General features: G+C 37.4%; 1 protein-coding gene across 15 annotated transcripts in view; it reads left to right on the top strand.

Moving 5' to 3' along the window:
• Nucleotides 1-19,988, top strand: part of BBS9 (Bardet-Biedl syndrome 9) — a 433,011-nt gene that overhangs the window by 387,132 nt on the left and 25,891 nt on the right. Inside the window, exon 23 of one of the 15 annotated variants that reach the window (XR_004804558.2) lies at nt 9,490-9,568. The exons of the other annotated variants lie outside the window; for them this stretch is intronic. The gene's annotated coding sequence lies outside the window, so the exon portion shown is untranslated. The remainder of the gene's footprint in view (nt 1-9,489; nt 9,569-19,988) is intronic. 15 annotated transcript variants of the gene reach the window in all.

The raw sequence follows: 19,988 nt of genomic DNA on the forward strand, positions 1-19,988 counted from the left end.
GGCTCAGCAGTTGAGCATCTGCCTTTGGCTCAGGTCGTGATCCCAGGGTCTGGGGATCGAGTTCCGCATGAGGCTTCCTGCGAGGGGCCTGCTTCTCCCTCTGTCTATGCCTATGTCTCTGCACGCCTCTCTCTCTCTCTCTCTCTCTCTCTCTCATAAATAAATAAAATCTTTTTAAAAAAATGCTCATCTCATGTCCACTTTTCCTGCAGGAAGCCTTCCCTGAATATTCTATCCTTTGCTAATTATTCTAACTCCTATAGAGTAAAATAATGTTAGTAATTTAAGGTGCTTCAAGCTAATACTTATAACTTTCAGTACTTCCCATTGACACTTCATATTACACTGTGTAGTTCTCTAATTGCTATATGTGCATTTTAAGTTAGAACATAAAATCTATGTGGGTATAAAATATGTGATCACTCTTTTTGTGTATATAACTGATGACACTTAGCAGTGCATGATGTTATATAGTAACTCACATTTGGATTCCCAGTGTCACTAGGTGATTTTTCTTGAGACTCAGCCTAATTTCTTATGAGTTAATTAATAATCTACAAAGATTCATTAGATAACAAATGTCTTCTAGGGCAATAGGAATGAATGAGTTTGTTGATATAAAGTGAATTATATATTCTCTGACATACTGGTGGAATATGTTCCCTATCTGGAACTAGTTTCTAATTAAAATTGTGAAACCCCTACCACTTACTGTGTTGAATAGCATTTAACTGATTTTCAAGGAAAACACAAGGATGGTAAACTTTCAAGAGTTTTCTCATCTTAAAATTTGTTTTTTTGTGAGTTTTTTTCTTTGTATGTTATAAAACATCATCTAAATTTGTGTCTGTAACAATTTGATAGTGCTCTTCATCCTTCAAATTGCCCTTAGAGATTTCAGCCTTAAAAAGTTAGGATTTTATTTTCCCAGCTGTTTAAATGTAATATATTTGAAGACAGAGGCACTGTCCTGTTAGTTTATAGCCTAAATAAATCTATTTTAAAGGTGTGCTGGTTTGAGGCCAGGTGGCATAATGGGATGACATATGAGCTATTCACATTTGAAGAGCTGGCACTAAATTCATCTCAGGATGCCAGGAAAATGACTTTAGAGGTGTCAATTTGCTGGACTCCTTGGTGGGCATCTGAGAACATCATAGAACCTTTGTAAAGTCTAACATAATGTATCCTCTGTAAATTATATTGCCACGTTAGCTGCCTAAGGTACAAAAGGGCAATTTGAATGACTTCAGTGGGCATTCCAAAATCTTGTTTTAATAAGTAATGAGAAGCACAAGCCTGTCTAAAAGAAGACCAGCCTAATCTAAAGGTTGTATGTGGGGCTGGGAATTGAAACTTAAGCTTTTCTGTTCCTCCAGTGTTTATCTGGCTCATCAATTATTTAGCAAATATTTACTTAAGCCCCTTTTTCTGAGCCTTTATCATTTTAGGCATGGATTTTATAGCACGACCAGTTACCTTTCCTCTCCCTGGCTTCAGGTCTCCTACAAATGCCAATAATAATATTTCAAAGAAGTGTTGTAAAAAACTTAGTAGTACTCCAAAAAAAAAAAAAAATACCACAATAACCCTGTCTTGAATACTTGTAAAATTATCTCTCAATAATCCCAAGGTGCTTAATTGGACTGCTTATCTGATGATCTTTTCCTTTTTTTATATGCATTTGCCAAGAATGTCTAGTAATTATGCACTCAGTTTCCATTTGAGTACCTTTTTGAATTACTTAAAAGGCCATCATCATTAATTCATATTTAATATCTGAATCTAAGGTTTCTTTATTGTAGTAACATGTTGAGTGCTAGCCAGAAGCATCACTTAATTTGAGAAAGCATAAAATGCTCAAAGGTACCGTCAGACTTTGATTTTTATTATGAAAATATATTTCAGTCACTCTCAGACTTAGTCTCTATTAGTCTCTATTAACTTGACCTATTTAGTTCCTTTCCTTTTGCATGTAGCATCAGCTCATTGCACAAAACAATCTGGCTAATGATCTGTTTAGAAGAGGCTCTAACCAGGAAAACAGTGATGATGGACCATGACAAGTGAGGAAGGGTGGTCCTGGGCAAGGGAGGTTCAGTCTGAAACTAACCTGCATATGGATTTGTGGCATTTCTAAGGTGTTGATCCAAGTTGATAGTACTCTAGGCTGCTTCCAGATCTCTTCTTTCCACAGATCCTACAGTTGGCTGGAGGCATCCTCCATGGAGTGAAAGATGCTGAAAGACAGGCAGATGGCTTTTTATTCAACTTCTCTGAACCTCAGTTTCTTTTTTTTTTCTTTACCCCTCCTCACTGGTAGGGCCTCAGGATCCTTCTCTCATTGAGAGTCTGTGATGCAGTCTTCTACCTACAGCAGTTCCAGGGTATAACCCAAGGCCCTACTGATTGCTTGGGTACAGCCCTTTGATGGTCACAAAGTCAGTTCGTAGAAAGATGTGAGAAGAACTGGGGACAAATTTTGCTTGCTTAACTGAAGAGGTGATCTCAGGATGAAATCATTATTTCCTGGGATTAAAAATTCATGTATTTTGTAAATCTTTATTGAGTACTTGCTATGTGCTTATTACACCATCCTAGAGTCTGAGTAGGCAGTCATGAACAAAATAGACAAGGACTCTGCCCTAATAAAGCATCCATCCTGGTGGGGAAGACAATACACAAGGAACAAAAGAGATATTTACAAAGCGTTTTAAGTAATATGAAGACGATAAGCAGAATAGTGTGATAAAGGGTAACTGGCAGGGGGAGGAGGCACTTAGGGAAGACTTTCTGAGGAGGGGTCATCTGAAATGAGATGTAAACATGGGAGGAGCCAGGTGTATGAATGTGTATGTGGTGGTGTTGGGAGTGAGAGCAGGGGGAGCAGGAGACATCCAGAAAGTGGGGAGAAGAAATGCAAAGGATTCAAAGGAAGTAGGAAAGAAGGTCCAGGTGACTGGGGAGAATGACAGGAGATGGGGTTGGTAAAGCAGGCCAGGGCCAGATTATAGAGGAGGCCTTATTCAAAGTTTGGACTTTGTTAGGAATGACCATTCTTGGGATAAGACTTTTTTTTTTTTAATGAACCTATTATCTTTTAGACCAAATGAAAGGTGACAGTCCTAACCTTGAATAGCCAACCTGCACTCATAAACTGGAATTAATGTTAGAAGTCAGCATCATGTTGAAAAAGCACTTTATTGTATTCAAAAGCCTGAGACCACTAACTCCTCAGGCATTTATCACTTTGAAAGTGGAGGAGTAGGAAAGTTTAAAAGGCTGTAGCAATAACATTTGAGAAAATGAATAATTCATTATTCATGAATAATGAATTGTAAAAAAAAGACTCCTCACTTGTGATTAGAGATTCATAATTTTCATTTTACAACAAAATACAGTTGGCTGCCATGCATTCTTGACTTACTTCATCTAAGTACAATTAGGCCTAACACATTAGTGCCTTGATGTGCAGACTTATGACTGGCTTCTTGTGTTGAAACTATTAAATTTTAATGTATTCAGCTTAAGCATAAGTGGTCACAGATGATTCATAACCCTGCTCCTTGCTTTTGGTGAAAATGATCATCAGCAAGTGAATTGTCCCCAATGGCCACACTTATCTTCGTAGTTGATTTCCTAAACATTTTTGTATCTGTAGGAGACCATGAATAAACATTGCATAGCTGATGGGTAAAGCACAATGATAATTGCTTTAAAACCGCAGATATTTAATGATGATAAAGTAGAACTCTAATTCTTGACATTTTCTTTTTTAATTCCTGGTGTCAGGAGGGTATAAGTGGTATAAGCTGCTCTTTAAGAATGGTGTTAGCCAACCATGAGCTTTTTTTTTTTTCTTTAAGAAATAAATGCCAAGAGTTGCCCGCAGTTTTATGATCTCATCATTTAGCTATTGGGCGTAGAAGCAGGATGAGGAGCAGGCTTGCCCTACTGAAGCTTTAGACAGCAGCTTAATCCAATAAAAATAGGACTGTGGCTTGGGTGTATGAGTCTTACCAGCCTGGCAGTTATTTGAATGCTCACCTGACCAGCCCCTATTACAGGTACTGAGAAATCTCAGCCCACTATGCTGCTAGCTGAGTTTACTGATCTTGTGCAACCTGTGTAGACACATATAATTCCATCATATACCTCTAGAGTTTGAAGTCCTGGTTGCCTTCACAATAAACACCCAGTTATCTGCCATGGCTATTGAGTCCCTTTGTGATCTGGCTCCTGGGTCCCCAGCCCCTTCTCTTGCACTTGCCACTAGCAATGTATGCAGCTACCATTCTGACCTATCTGCAGCTCTCAGCAGGAAGCATGTTCTCTCCTGTCCTGAGGTCTCCCTCATCCCTAGACATGTAGCTCTTCTACCTAGGATCCCATCTTGCCTACACTCTGGCCAGCTGACTTCTGTGGTCTTTGGCAACTTAAATATTGTCTGAGACCATTCTTGTCTCTCTCCATATTCCTGGTGCCCCTATCTGCCTGGGTCATGGCTTCATCCCCATTTGTGCATGCACAGCGTAGATAGAATTCTATTGCGTTATAATAGGGATCAGTATGTCCTAACTCAACCCTGCTGTGGGCTTCTGGAGGATAGAGATTTTGTTTGGGTTCTTGGTACCCCTACCTTTTAGCCAGAGTCTGCACACAGTAGGCTTTCTGTGCTGGATGGATTGGTGTCTGCCGTATATCTCCTTTCTGGCCCTGGAAGGATATGGAACAGCTGGCTCCTCTCCAAACCAGTCTAGATATCCTACTGGATTATTCTTGGTAGTAACAAGATAAGCAAACTTCAGTCTCCTCATTGCATTACAATTTGCTTCCCTTTCTAAATGAAGACATTTTTACAATCCCTTTACTTAACGAAGGAGCATGGTCCAAACTTGCTGTACCCTGTGAAATCCACATGAGACTCATTCATGAACTATTATGAGATTAGCCACACCTGGGTGTCGGCTTTGTTTCGAGTGCTCTGAGAATTGCTTTGATCAGAGCAAGGTCAAAAGAAGAGTGCTGCTGCCTGCTTCCCATCCCGTCCTTGGTCACTGTCACTTCAGTGGATAGCTGCACCACTGAACAACCTGTCTTACATAAGCATAATAGTCTTTTAGGCCTGGGGGATAAATCTAAAAGTCTCCATTCTAATACTCCAGGCTGTTCTCTGTCTGAATGGCCCCAGAAAGATAGATGTTTATTCTTAAACATCTCCAGGGATAGAGGCTTCCACAGCCCTCTCAATTATGTGTTCCATTATCTCACCAGCCTTCTCATTAGGAAGTTTTTTTCCCTTAATGTCTAACTTTAATCCCTCCTGTTGCAATTTAAACTCATTTCCTTTTGTCTTGGCTTCAGTGGAAATAAAAAACAAATAACTCAGCAGCACCCACCTACCCTATTTGTAACTGAAAATGCCAGACTTCCTCTAGGCAGCTCTCTCTCTCTCTCTCTCTCTCTCTCTCTCTCTCGTTAAATGGACCTCATTCTCGTATTTTCTCCTTTTGCCATTTCTTGAAAACTCCTCGTTTTAAAAACTTTCATTGCTCTTCCTGCAGCAGATATAAGGGACCATGCATTTCAGTTCTGTCATCTGTCATTTAATCCTGCAGTTATCTTTTCAGTCTGCCAATATGTAGAACCTTAGTAAGCTATGTAACACACTGAAAAAGAATCAATGGGACACTCTTGTCAAGTGCCTTAGAGTTGTGGAGTTCTTCCTCTTTCTAAGTGATCCCCTACCATTGTCCAATAGCCTCTCTGCCCTCATTTCCATGCTTCAGGGTGAAATGTTTTTCCTGTCTATTTCTTGCTTCTTCATATGTAAGTGTCATGCAGCCACAACTACAGTGTTTCTGGGACTTAGGTCTACTCACTACTCTGCCAGGGAGTTCAGGCGATGGAGGGAGAAGGAAAGGGGACAGTATTCTCTTTTTCTTTTGCCTTTCCCAGGTCCTAGAGGCAGCATCCAGTAGAGTTGGCAAAAGCTACAAATTCCTAGGTCACAAGAACACTGATCTTTTCGGGAATCTGAGTTAAGGACTTGGGAATAATATGAAAAGGAAGATGAGCTAGAAAATAAAAATACAACCATGTTTACCACCTTAAAAATAGGAATTTCTCAGGGCTGCCTGGCTGGCTCATTTGGAAGTGCATGCAACTCTTGATCTTGAGGTCATGGGTTCGAGCCCCACATGGGGTATGGAGATCACTTAAATAAAATTTTTAAAAAATAAGAACTTCTCCCTAAAAATTAGAAAGAAGATAATGATAGGTGTGAATGAGTATTTAGTTGAATTAACAGTAAGAGAGAAAAGGAAGCACAGCAGGAAGAACACACAGATGTGATCAAATACGAAGAAGAAAAAGTGCTTTAATTTGTGATCCTCAGGAAAATTCATGGTAAGATTCCTTAGCAAAATTTAAAAAAAGCATAGAATTCTAGAATAAGAATAGTGACTCAAATCTATAAAGAAACATGACAAGATTTTCTGTTGATGGCTATGTAACCTATGCTATTAATCCACATTGACATGTTAACAGCACTGCCTCTACTTTGTGGAGAGATAGGTGTTATTAATTTGATCTCTTAATTATTCTACATAGTCTGACCCTTCGGGAATAACCTTTGATTGTAAATGGAAATCTGTAATTGAAATTAGTATAATTTCAGAGTAACTTCAAATTGACAGGAATATAATAGGACTCCAAGTAGCCTGATATTTTCTTCTATGCATTGAAGATTTTACTAATGATACTCAGTCTTCTGTATAGTAGTACCATGCAGGCATTTTAAGGAACATCTAATTAGCCCTTAAATTACCCTTGAAAATCAAAGGAAGAAATTGATGTGCATGGCTAGTGGACTGGATATTAAGTCTCTGTAGTATGCAATAGAGGATAGCGAACATCAGTAAGCACATTTGGAGGATTTCTTAAGGAGATATTTCTTGTTAAATGTGCATGTCTGTCACCTAGGGCTATTTCAAATTAACTGTAACTAATCAAAAGGAAATGAAATATGTATTTCTCTTGCTTCTATGGAAGGGTACCATTTGACTTAAGTTTCATTCTGCAGACAGGGTAAAATGCCATCTTACCCCTAAATTAAATTAGTTGCCTTCTGCTAAATCAATTGCATGCTGCATTGTATGGCACAACCCTTTAGCCTCAACTAAACTTGAAACATCTAATACACAAAAACTTAAAAAGCCTAAAATCTTGGAAACTTACTGATGGGAACCATGGAAATGAGACAGTCTTAATATTTTTTATGCAATCAAAAATATGCCCATTTAGATGACATATGTTGGTGCAACAGAGAGTATGAATACAGTGTAATTGTTATTAGGGAGTATATTTTTTGATTTACATTCCTAAGGCCTAGGCAACTGCAATGGATCTTAGGAGTGTGAATCAGATATAGAGTCAAAATGGTACTCTAGATGTATTGTGTCATGTCAGATATCAAAATGGCAAGTTTGGATCAATAATTAAATAAATAATTTGCAAAATAATATGTAGGTTCTTGCCTAGATTTTGGCTTCCAGATTTTAAAATATCTATACATTTCACTTCAACTTTAAACCAAGGTCAGACCATGGGAACTTGAGATCTAAAAATGGGCTTGTTGTTAGGCTCAGTAGTAACTGTTTCATTTTAATTCATTGTCACCCTATGGCTGTCATTCCTTTTAAAAGACTACTTTTAGAAGAATTTGCAATCCCCACAAACATGGGAGGTAAAGTCTATGCAGGAGAAAATCATTCTATTTGAGCCACTTCTGATATCTTTCTGATCTGAAGTCAAGACATTGATTAGAAAATTGAATTTTAATTTTTTTATGGCTCATTTTACAACTACCCTGTATCTTAGAAAGGAGACAGCGTGGTGTTTTTGCCTCCAAAGAAATCGTGTGTATTTTTGGCTTCTTATCTGGCACTTTAAGGGGAACTTTTTGTTTTAGTCTAGTGTAAAATTGATTCTCATGTGAGTAACTCAATCCTCTATGCCTATTGAGTTGCACGTACGGGTCAGTTTAGCTGCACTGCATACTGTAAATGATGGTGAAGGGAAGGAATGTCTGAGTAGGAGTGCAATATAATATCTGTGCCAATCTGCATTCAGTGCTAAAGCATGAGATGAGTCATGAGATGCAAAGTGAGAGCTTCTTTGAACAGTGTTTACAGTGGGCCTTATTGCATGGTTGGAGTATTTGAGAGGAAGCTAGGTTAAAACTTTAGCTCTCAGTACGTTGCTGCCAATAAGACCAAGTACTTACTGGAACTTATGCTTTATTCATTTTAGCTTTGAAAGATTTTTTAAAAATCTTGCCTGGAATTCCATCAATTTAAAAAATATATTTCATTGTATTACTGTGTCTTGCTTTAAAGATAAGAATTGGCTTCTTTTAGGCTGTCTCCTCTTTGTTTTATTGGGAAATGAGAGAGAGAGATAGAGAGAGAGAGAGAAGGAGGTAGGGGAAGAAAGAAAGATCTTTTTCATTTGCATCTTGGTTACATTTAGTGTAACTTATCTGCTATGGATCTATTCTTACACTATCCACTCTGTATTCCTCTCACCGTATTTGTAATTCTCACCTATAACACTCCCTGCATTTTAATATTGGAAGGCATTTTAATATAAAGCAAGAAACATATAATTAGTTGGAAGTGATGTGTTTTTGGAGCATGATATATTGAGGTAGGCTGACATGGATTTGTATTCTAGTCTGTCACTTACTTGCCATGTGTTTTTTTTTTTCCTTTATTTTTTATTGAATTATAATTGACAGGCAACATTATGTTAGCTTTAGGTGAATGATTTAATTATTTTATATATTACAAAATCATCACCATGATAGCTCTAGTTACCATCTGTCCCCACAGAAAGTTATTGTAATATTATTGACTATATTTCTTATGCTATACATTATATCCCAGGGACTTATTTTTTTGTCTTTATTTTTTTTTTAAGATTTTATGTGTTCATTTGAGAGAGTGAGTGAGTGAATGGGAGAGAGAATCTGAAGTAGACTGAACACAGAGCCTGATGTGGACCTTGATCCATATGTGTGTTTTGTTTTGTTTCTTCATATGTTTTGTTTTTTAGATTGGCCTTGTGATTTTTTTTAATTGATTTTAATTTAACCCTTCTGAGTCTCTGTCTTCTCAACTGATACGATAGCAGCATTGGGAGGACTGATTGAGATAAACCAAGGAACACAGCATAGGACCTGCCCCAGGGGAAACACTCAGTTCATGATGATTTTTTTGTTTTATTATGATTATTATGATGGAAAATGATTTATTCCTTTTTGCGTCAGATGTTCTAAAACTGCCACGGAAGATTACATAAAGAAATTCTTGGCTGTTACTTTAAAGCCCTGATCAATTTCTTCTGGAAAAGAGGTGAAAATATAATGTGTGCTCATTCTATGATGAGAATAACAATCTCACAAATATTTCTGTGTTGCCTTACCAGGCATTTGAGATTGAAAGCAGATCCAGCCTGTTTCTCCAAAAACTGAACTCATTGCTGGGAGATAATCTCTCTTTTTGAGGTAAAGAATGATTTGTACTAATTTTTTGGAACTAACGCTTGAGGATCTCTGGCTGTGAAACTGCGGTATAGCTATAACATCAGAGGGTAATATTTGCATTGTGTGATGGGTGAGGCTACGTGGACAAGTGGAAGCAGCTTAAAGGTTGGTATTGGGAGAACCTATTTAAATCCAGATTCTACCTAATAATTGTAGATCATTGGCACCAGCATCATTTCTAAAATGATGCTTATAATGCCTAATTCACAAGGGTCCTGAAATATCAAAAAAAAAAAAAAAAAGAAAGAAAGAAAGAAAGAAAACATACTAAAGGAACCTCATCTCTGTCTCTGAGTAGATGCCCAGTAAATTCCCTTTTCCTCTGTCCTACCTGTGTTAGAGGTAGTTCAACATGGAACTTCCGACCTACCCTGCTTTCTAAGCCCTCTGACTTTGAGCCTTTGTGTCTGACCTGTTACTGTGTTTGCCTACGTGATGTGAAGGAGTCTGGTCCTGTCATAGAAGTTGCCTGGTAGAGTTTCAGGAAAATGTGACTTAAAGAGAAATAAAGTAGAACCTCTTTACTGACTAAAACATTAGTGAGCTGGCAGGAAATGCATCAGTGCTAACTAATGACTTCTTCCTCACTAGTCTCTTGTACTCAACGGAAGGATGTTATTTGACACTTTGTTTTCTTCTGTTCTTTCTCTTGCTCCCCTGTCATTTTTGTTTTTCTCATGTTACATGAAGATAGCAGAGATTATTTTAAATTCTATATTTAGTTCAAAGCTGCCAGGTTGGTTGAAGGAGGAAGAGCATGCATGTCATCACTTAAGTTTTAACAGCCTCTTCAGGGCTGACGTGGAGACTTGCATAGCAGTCAGTATCCACATAGGGTCAAAAGCAGAGCCCAGATCAATACAAAACATTAAGACTATCAGTTCCCCAGATGAGGTATCTGTTTTAAGTATGACAGTAAACTATTGCTATAAATAAATCAGAACACTTCCTAGACAGCAGCTATAGAGTATTTGTTTATACAGGTACAAGGTAGGAAATGGAAGGGACTGTGTCCCTGGATCTGATTTGGATCACTTATTTATTGCTGGAAAAAAGCACAGGGAGTGTGTCTGCAGATAACATCTGGACCAGTTTTTTCTCCAGTGTCTATTTAAGTTTGTTTCCTTTAGACATGGATTCTGTTGATTTCTGCCTTATGGGTCACAGACTGCACTTTATGCTTTACACAATCACATATACATATAGATACAGTTTTGATATATACTGTTGAGAAACCTTGGTTCTCATTATTATTAAGATGTTGGCATAATGTTAGGTTGGTGATCAAGAAATGGTACAGATAAGTTGTAATGCTGTTTTGTAAAAGATGTCTATACTTTTGCTAATTTTGAAAGATCTCACATTGCAAATTTTATATACATATATATTGCAATGTGCATGTGTGTGTGTTACTATACATCTATGAGCTATGTGTATAATGTATATTATATGACATACACATTATGAAATATATATATTTATATATATTGTATTATAAAGTATCCATATTACAAAATACATACATATTTTTAAAATTCTCATACTAAGTTATTTCCTGGAAGAGAGTAAATTTTGAGAATAACCTCAGCCTTAAAGTTCCCATTAACTGAAGAGTACCAAACATTTCTTCTCCTCCTCCTCCTCCTCCTCCTCCTCCTCCTCCTCCTCCTCCTCCTCCTCCTCCTCCTCCTCCTCCTCCTCCTCCTCCTCCTTCTTCTTCTTCTTCTTCTTCTTCTTCTTCTTCTTCTTCTTCTTCTTTAGTGAGATAGAGTGCACACATGTGAGCAGGGGTGGGAGTGGCAGAGAGAGAGAGAATCTTAAGTAGGCTCCACGTGCTGTGTGGAGCCCACCGCAGACTCAGTCTCATGACTCCAAGATTGTGACCTGAGCCAAAATCAATAGACACTTAATTGACTGAACTGCCCAGGTTCCTCAAGAACCAAGGATTTCTAATAATGACCTTGTGACCTAAAAATTAAAGAAGTCTTGGTCTGTTTTGTTTGTTTGTTTGTTTGTTTCAAAGTAGTATCTATGATTTGGAAGGTTGAGAGAAAAGAATTAGTGCTGTTCAAATTTAAACCATTGTTTGCTATTTTTATAGCTCTGGATATTATCAGAGTGCTATCTTTTTCTTTTTTAACAAGGTGAATTAGTGAGTCATTACTATATGTATACAGTACGTTTTTGCCAAAAAGTTATAAAATACATATGTTATTAATATAAAGACAAAACTTTCAAATGAAAGATTCTAAATTGGCTTAAAATTTCATTGAAGAATAATTTACATTAACAAATTAGAGACATATTTTCCCAAAGAAAATTTATAATAAATATTAGATCCTTTATGTTAAGAGTATAAACAGCTACAATTTAAGAACAGAAGAAAATAACTATATGAGGAACTAAATTTCCTCTGGATGTATGTTTCTTCCAGGTAGTGGTTCAGTGGGATATTAAGGACTATATTAGGAAAAAGAGGCAGGGGTTGTACTCAGATTCTGTTCCCCTTCAGAGTGGAAGCCTGATGTCATACTGAAGTAGATTTAATTAGATGTGTGTTACTTAAGGGATCCCAAAGTCAGATCCGGTCAGTTCTCAAGTACTTAGGGTGCACCTACCTAAGACCCTATCTTTATGCTTTTCTTTCCATCTGATGATAGTGTTCTTTATTGAACTTGAAAATATATCAATTCATTCTTTTTTCCCAGCAGTGTTCAAATTCCGCAAAGTCTCTCCCTTCTTCTGTTGTAAGTATGTACATTTAATGTTACATATATGTTTCCTTGGATCCCAGGACTCTCAATAGCTGTTGACATTTCTTTTTCTGTCTTTCAAAGTCAAATTTCTCTGAAACCATCTTTCTTGTTAACTTTCTGGATCTTGAGAGCAGCATTTGGTACCACTGACTGAGTGGTCAGGTAATCTTCCCTAAATTCTGTGATCCTACTCTCTCCTGGTTGTCTCATCTTGTTGGCTGTTCCTTCTCACCCTCCTTTGTGAACTTCTCTTCCTCTTCCTAGCCTGAAAAGTTGATACTCAGGTTCTGTCCTTGCCTCTCTTTTTTTTTTTACTGGCTGATTTTATTTTCTGTCATTAGTCTCTTTTTGTATACTAATGACTTCCAGATTTGTATCCTCACTATATCTCTCCCAAGCTCTAGGTCCGTATATCCAGCCACTTGTTGGCCTTCTTTGCTTGAATGTGACATATGCATCTTAGGCTCACATTTTCAGAGACTGAAATCATCATCATCCAAATCCCACTGTAACCCAAGCCCTTTTCGATTTGTACTTTGTATCTCAGATTGGTACTGCCCCCTACTTAGTTGCCCAGGATAGTCACATTAATTCATAAAATCTCTTGTCTTAAGCCTTTGCTCTCTGTCATCACTGCCTCTAGCCTGTTCTAGGCTATGCTCTTGCTAGATTTGCTTTGTTACAGTAGCCTCTTCTCTATTCTGCTAGTCTTTCTTCTTCAATACATTTTCTACATTTAAGAACATGTAGGAAGAAACTCTTAGCTGAAATCTTTAACTTTAGCAGCTCCCATTATTTCTAGGATTAAGTCCAAATTCCTTACAATGGTAGCAGGCCCTGCATCACCTAATGATCTCATAGTGCCTTCTTTTCTAGCTTTACTTCCTACTCCATGACAGGAGCAAGCTTCATTTTCTCTTTATTATAAACATTTACATATGGCTCCCTCTTCGGAATGCCTTTTGTCTAGCCAGTTCCTAATTGACCTTCATATATTGGCTTGCGTGATATCTCTTCCAGAAGCTCCTGCTAGCATCCCCACTTCCTTCCTCCCATTCACCAAGTCAAGGTTTTGTGTTTTTCTTATGTAGGCCCGTAGCTTACCGCATCGTAGCACTCACCCAAGTGTGTTAGAATTCCTTTTTATTTTCAACTTTTATCTCTAGACTGTAAGTTCCTAAAGGTTAAAGAAGTTGAAACTTGGTAGTAGTTCCTGGAATATAGCATATGCTTGAAAAGTATTTCTTGAATGAAGTGTATAAATGAATTACTGTGACTGTTCCTTACTGTTTCCATGGAGGTTTTGCCAGTGTCATCATTTATCATATCTTCCCTCAGTTTCAGAATCTCCTAATTTCATGTGAGAGCTTACCTTCAAAATATGTTGAACAGTATTGCACTATTAATGAAAAGTAAAATATAGTATGGTATTACAGTAGTCTTCCCTCAGATTAAGACGGAAGGAGTATAAGAAAATATACATGTGTCTGCTCATTTGTGTAAAAGAAAACAGGAAGGATAAATCAAAAACTAAAAAGACTTGGTTACCTATAGGGAGTGAATGGTAAGGGAGGAAGTCATGGTAAATGAGAAAGAAGAGAGGACATGGAAACAGGATAGCAGGGAAGAGGAGGAGACAATTCTAAGAACCCTTTTATTAATATTATTTGATTTCTGGAACTGTATAATTTGACTGAAATCACTAGTAGTAGTTTGAACTCATGGTTTTATCCATATATAGATGTATATATACATATATGTAAATACAAAAATAAGATAGATCTGTGTATGTGTGTGCACGCATGTTTGCATGGTTAGTATACCTCATATTTCCTTGCTCTGTCTGCTAGAAGGGCCTAGAATTGAAGACATACTAGCAGGGTGAGCATTCCAGGTATTCTATCTTTAATAAAAGGAATAAGCCCAATTCTATAGGCAATGCATGCTTATCTTTAAAAATAGCTTTATTTTCTGCTTTTCTTCTTTAATGTATTGTCCTGTGACTAAAAAAAAAAACATTTCTCAAAATTCAAAATACATCCGAATGCAAAGGATTTTTACGTTAGAAATAAACAGCAATAGCTCCTTCTACAAGACAAGAAATCTATAAATTTTTATAACTTGAACAACCTAAAAAGGAACCAAAGCTCTTTGGAGAAGTAGTTGATTCTAGACCAAAGGCAGAAAACATGAGGTGAGCTTAGAGCCTCTTACTGTGGCAGAAAGTCTGAAAGCATCTTCAAAAGACAGCTTCAAGGAGCTTCGAATAGCCAAAGCTGGAACAATTTTGAGCAACAAAATAAATAATGATAGTATTGGATTATATAACCCATAGAATTAAATAAATATCCATGAATCCATATTGAACTAAGTAATATATTGAATAAATAAATGAGAATGGATAGATCTTCCTTTCAGTAAAAATGAGAGAATATTCAAAATCACCATTAGACAAACACCACAATAATTACTACAGGTGAGCTCTATCACTGGATGCCAACACTGGTAAGGAAAAGTTTGAGAAACAGGATATCTGTATAGTCTTAAAGTATCTCCCAATATGTTTATTAATTAAAAAGAGAAAAATATTACTTAACAGCAGAGAAAAATGGAAGACACACTTTAACTAAATGATCATTGTCAACATTACTTGTAATAAGACATATTAATGTCATGTATCCCTGATATGAAGTGCTCAGAAGTGCACAAACGTTGCTTCTGTGGTATTCTTAACAAAAGCACACATCTCCCTGAAGAAACCTCACACAAACCAAATTGAAAAACATTCCAGAAAGCAGCAGTATATTTTCAGGGTTACAGGAGACTGAGGACTTCTCACCAATGAGAGGAGACAAAGGAGATAGAATGACTAAATGCAATCTGGAATTCCAGATTGTATCCTGGAAGAAATAAGAGACATTTATGGAAAAACTGGTGAAATTTGAATAAAACCTATAGGTTAACTAGTTAACAGTATTATACCAGTGTTAGCTTCACTGTATTGAAGTGAAGCTTCACTGTATGAACTCATAGTATTTTTCCTCAACTTTCTCTGCAAGTCTAAAATTATTTTAAATAAAACTTTTTATAAATAAGAGCAACAAACATGCTCTAGGATTTCCTCTTAAAAACAAACACAAATACTTTGGATAAAACTATTAGGGTAAACCTTGATTGATTTGTTCTACCTTATTTTATCCCTCATCTACCTCTGGTAAGGGTGGTAATGAACAACGAAGAGTCAAGATGCAGATAGCCAAGGAGTAGAAAAGCAAGGTATGAGAGCATTAACTCCTAAATAATTGAAGGTTGGCTATGTACTTGTTTCCAGTTTGCATGTACAAAGCAATTTGCACTTAGCTTGATGGTTTTAGTTGCTAGCATCTGGCAGTAATGATGTTGTTTGCTTTCAGGCAATTCACTCGTAGCATATTATGCAGAAAGTGGCCTTGGACAGCTCCTCCATGGTGTATGTATGGTTCCATGTCCAAAGTCTTATTTGCGCAATATCCCGTAGCTGTTTAGCAGTGAGCTTCAGCTAGAGCCCCGGTCTCCAAATGCCTGACCACATTCACCTCCCACCTACACAACATCATCTTTTCTTTTATAAAAATCAAACACTAGAACGAAGTTGGAAAGCTTTTTTCAAATTGTAATTGTAAGAAAAAGCTGAAGAACTTGTTTTCAAAATTAATCTTTAAGCTTCAGTTTTAGCTGCGATCTTTGCCTCTTGCTTTGTGTCAACTTTGTGTCAGTGGTGCGCAACAAATATCTATGTAGTGCTTACTGTGTGCCAGACATGTTTCTAAGCGCATTATAAATATTTTTTTAATTTTTTAAATTTATTTATGATAGTCACACAGAGAGAGAGAGAGAGAGTGAGAGAGAGAGAGAGAGGCAGAGACACAGGCAGAGGGAGAAGTAGGCTCCATGCCCCGGGAGCCCGACATGGGATTCGATCCCGGGTCTCCAGGATCGCGCCCTGGGCCAAAGGCAGGCGCCAAACCGCTGCGCCACCCAGGGATCCCAACACATTATAAATATTAAAGCGTGGACTACTTACATCATCCAGTGAGGTAGGCACAATATCAGATGAAGAAAACAAAGCCCAGCAAAGTGAAGGAATTCATTCAAGGTCACATACTTCTTCAGAAGTCTGGTCTACTAATTATATGATCAGGTCCTGGCAGTGCATATATATATATTCTCTCTGTATATATTTAGTGTGTATATATGTATAGTTTCTGATATAGGGAAGAATATGTATTGTACTGGAAGTCATTGGGATTATGTATAGTTTTAGGAGGAGTTATATATATTTTTTAAAGATTTTATTTATTTATTCATAAGAGAACACTGAGAGAGAGAGAGAGACAGGGACAGAGACAGAGACACAGGCAGAGGGAGAAGCAGGCTCCATGCAGGGAGTCCGACGTGGGACTTGATCCCGGGTCTCCAGGATCAGGCCCTGGGCTGAAGGAGGTGCTAAACCACAGAGCCACCTGGGCTGCCCAGGAGGAGTTATATTTTGAAAGAGGTAGAAGGACAAGTGGAAAATGTGAAAAGACATTTTTAAGCTATTTTTTCTTTTCTTTTGGCAATTGATTATCATTTTCAAATTTAAAATATGCACCATTAAACACCATTTTCTGAAGTTACAGCTTGGGTTTGTTTCCTACTCTTAATTAAGAGAAGTGATCTCTCTATTAAAAGGAGAATGCTTATCTGGCTTCTCCTGTTGTGTAACCTTATCTGACTTGAACAGGGCTGTCAATTGGTTGATTAGTCACTATTAAGTCCAGGACTTCAGGCTGGTAAATATTTGGCTTAAAAAAAAAAAAAAGATTTAAAAAATAGGTATTCCAACCTCTCCCAAGTAGAGGAGGACAGAGAGGAATTGATGCTACGTGCTCTCTGTTGGCTCAGTATTCCTTTTAGCTTTTTAGAAAGTAAATAAGAGTCGTGCTCTCCTGGATTCAATCACTATGAAACAGTTCAATATTCTGAAAACCTTATAGAAATGTTCCCATTTCTGAGAAGGCTTAAAGCTTGATTCTAATATATCTTTGACCTGTCACTTTATTTTTATTACCATTATTTATAGTAACTTTGTATTATTATAGCGCTTTCACATAAGTTGATTTCCACATCAACACTGAACTAAGGAGGGAAGTTACCACCACTGTATGGACAAAAGTAAGACTTAGAGATTTCAGTTTGCCCAGCATTAGACTGATACTCATACTCTTTATGCAGGACAGGATGTGTTCTGAAGCCCAGAAATAATAATTGTTCAACTGTGGTCTAGATGGAGCAAGACTGTGTCAGGGATGGCCTCTTTTTTGCCACAGGTAGTCAGTTATCTGCTTGTGCTGGCCCTTTAAGACCAGTTTTACGCTTCTCTCTCTCTCTCTCTCTTTTTGGTAGAGAACTCTGCTAAAAAATTAAAGGCTAGTTTTGGCAAGTTCTGGAAGACAGGCCAGAAATCACATAGGAAGTAGAGTGTGTTACCACTTCCCTTGCGCAATCTCTTATGCCACAGCCTGCAACAAAATATTAACAGGGTATCAGGTAGGAATTTCTGTTTTTATGTTGCCTTGCCTTTTAGGAAGGAGTCATCACAGCCATATTCTGAGATTCATGAGCTGTTAAAATCTATCCCATATCAGTGTATAAGCTTTCATATTTCCTACATCTGGGACAAAGGGAAATGGTGTAGTCTTCCATCTGGATTCAGAATATACTTAGCAGAGAAAAAGCATATGCAAAATGTAGTATGAAGCATTGGAGTAAAGCCTGAAGGAAGTATGCATTAAATGTACCAGAACATGAAAATCCTCAGTGTTCAAAGGAGACAATTCAGCCTAGCTTTAGGCCGCCGCCTTTTGTCGGCTCTGCTTTCCCACCAGTCTGCACGGCTGTCTGTTTCTTCATGTTCAGAAGGCTAAAGCTCACTCTTTGGCCCAAAGTCCTAACAGCTTGAAAATCTTAGTGTTGGATATTTCTATTTGAAATCCCTAATAAAAGTGGGAAAATTTTGAGGGGCCATCCTTTTCAGTGTTTAGCTTGGAACTCATCCTGTCCTTCAGGGGCCTCCAAAGACTAACCACTTCATCCTCTGAAACACTTCATTATGAGCTGAAAAGGAGCCAGAACAAAAGACCCTTTTCTATCTGAGATGGAACAGGACAGTATGTTTGTCTTACTCCCAATATTGCCAGGTCTTAGGGTCACCAAGCCATTCACTATCTCAAGTTGGTCTTATTTATTTGTGTCATGCAAGGGAAATTTATTTTCTAAATTGTTAAGGGTTTGAATATATTTATTATACTCTTTGGAAGCCTTGTCTTGAGGTACTGAGGTTTGTTTTCCATCAATTTGAGCCTCAAACTTAAAAGAGTTTTAACAGTGGCTGGGATATTACCTGTCATTTTAATGATCAGAGATGAAGAGAAGTTGAATTATGAGATGACCTGGACAACAACCAGATTTCAGAACCCATTTCAATAGAGTGTTATTGAGCTGCCCAGAACTTTTGATGGTGGTAAAAAAATAAAATAAAATAAAATGTCAGCCAAGCTTTTCAAGACAGATTAGAGAATTACCCAATTCCCTCAACCTCTTCATTCTATGTCTAAGGCAAATGTTTGTTTAAAAATTTTAAACTGAGCAGTTTATGTTCAACTGGATGAATTTCATTCATATGGGACAGAACAATAACCAAAAAAGGTAGTCTGTAGTGTTTGTTCCATAGCTGGTATATTCTTAATGAAGAACATTATTTTGTGTGACAGTACTCGAAATTGGAACACCATAAGTGCAGTGAAAAGTTTTATTTAATTGTCATGTAGTTTTAACTAATTGATTTATGGTAATAAAAATAATAGTCACTAACATTTGTTGACCATTTTTGTATGCCTGGCCTGCCCTTATGTAGTTGTCTCATTTACTCTTTTCAAAAATCCATGAGATAGGTTCTCTTGTTCCCCCACTTTATAGATGACAGAACAGAGGCTTCCACTGTGTAGATGCTTCACCTAAGAACTATAGCTGTGGAGCTCCAGCTGAAGGCTGGCGGGCTATGAAGGCTGATCCAGTGCTATGCTCTTCTTAGTACATAGACAGTTTTCTGTTTTGAAGCTCAGTTCATCCAGGTGGTGTGGTCAATTGATGGCAGGTTTACTGGATGATCCCTTGAGAACAGAATGTTAATCATGGGACGTTGCCTAGCAGAGACCATGGAAGAAATGGACAATTTTTTAATGTGCGTATTTGGCATCCACAAAATAGAGTTGTAGGCACTTGAGAAGTAAGTTCATGGAAGTTGGGCAGAAATGAAGTTAGGTAGTAATCAGGAAGTAAGATTGCTTATTTGGATGCAGAATGATTGCTATTCATTATGTTCCCGGATGAGACTTTGTTTTTCTTTTTTAAGTGATGGATACCCATATGCTGCTCATAAGAGATCAGAGAAAACATCAAAGAATCCTACAAGAGACTGAACCAGAGAGTGTCCTGGGAGGTTGTTAAAGGATAATTTCACCAGGGGAAAATTTTTTTTTACAGATAAAACTGTCTCTTCTAGAAATAGCTGAAAGGAATATAACAGAAATCATTCCAGTTCA

The sequence above is a fragment of the Canis lupus genome, chromosome 14 (assembly GCF_003254725.2).
Source record: "Canis lupus dingo isolate Sandy chromosome 14, ASM325472v2, whole genome shotgun sequence".
Classification (NCBI taxonomy): domain Eukaryota; kingdom Metazoa; phylum Chordata; class Mammalia; order Carnivora; family Canidae; genus Canis; species Canis lupus.